The 1,233-nt window shown below is 33.1% G+C and overlaps 1 long non-coding RNA gene across 1 annotated transcript; it reads left to right on the forward strand.

Moving 5' to 3' along the window:
- The first annotated feature begins 203 nt into the window (after positions 1–203).
- LOC118486718 lies at positions 204–711 on the forward strand. The gene is made up of 3 exons (XR_004879640.1): positions 204–293; positions 366–417; positions 665–711. It is a non-coding gene; the product is annotated as an uncharacterized LOC118486718 (long non-coding RNA).
- The last annotated feature ends 522 nt before the right edge of the window (positions 712–1,233 follow it).

A 1,233-nucleotide genomic window follows, 5' to 3' on the forward strand; every position in this document is an offset into this window, starting at 1 on the left:
ATTATTTTTAAAAATATATTAACTAAAAACTACCGTTTGCAGTTTATTCAAAGATGTGAACTTCTATGTCCTGATAGACAAGGTGCTCCTACGGTTAGGGGTATAGGCTGTGTTTATCCTACTACTGAGAGAATTATGCATAATTGCCTGATGATAGATGGTTTTGTCAAAGTTCAAGTAGATAGAGTTGAAGAAGGTTTGCGGATTGAATCGTCTCTTGCCTGATTCATGTAGTAGACTGTTTGGAAGATGCAAAAGAATGCTTTATTTACTGGTCTGTTAAATCAATAAAGGTATACTTATATAAATAATAATTGTATAATTATATCATTTATTAATATACTAATATTTTTTTCAACCCACAGAGTTTAAACAAAGATTCTCCTCAAAGTGTAGAACCATCTCACCATTCTATGGGTACACTTTATAGGCTGCAAGTCGTTTTTAATATATATCATTATTTTTATAAAAAAACAATCTGTTTTGCTAATGTTGTTTGAGACAACATCTGCTCACCAACAACAAACGATTCCAGATGAAAGAATCGGGTATCAAATATACTCGTATGCATTACAAGAGGAGGAGGCTTTTAATTGATTGGTAAACACATTATTTGTATATAATTGTGTGTGTTTACTAATAGTATCGTTATTGGTTAATCTAGCTCGCTGATAAACAATTTTCTCAGAATACAACCAAGCATGTTACTTTTGGTAAACTTACCGAGCCGGTCAATGGTTTGTTTAACTACAATGTATACTAAATTGTAATCTAATTTTTATCTATCTTTATATTTTAGCTGGAAAATAAAACCTCAATGGTTCGTCAAAGTGAAATTGACGAGTTTGTAGAGTGTACTTTAAAGGCGTCTATTTCAGTTTTGGTGGCGGGAAGGACGACAAGGATGAATGGAGGTAAGTATAGTATGCTACTCTTTTATAATTAATTCTTTTTTATTTTTATAAATATTTGTTGACACTCGAGTGAGCCTTGGAACACAATCGTTATATTCAATATTTTATCAGTTATTACACGGATGGTTAAGTCACTTTGACTTGTTCGCTCATTTGACCCAATGGCCTAGGCGTGCCAAAGGGCTTTTGACAACATAGATCATATATATTATTAGGGGTTCTTAGGAGCACCAAAGGGCTTTGTATCAATGTTGACTCTAGTTGGCATGACTTATGCATTTCAATTTCCTCCTGATTCCAACAAGGGGATCTTGCTTGA

Source organism: Helianthus annuus, chromosome 14, assembly GCF_002127325.2.
Source record: "Helianthus annuus cultivar XRQ/B chromosome 14, HanXRQr2.0-SUNRISE, whole genome shotgun sequence".
NCBI lineage: Eukaryota > Viridiplantae > Streptophyta > Magnoliopsida > Asterales > Asteraceae > Helianthus > Helianthus annuus.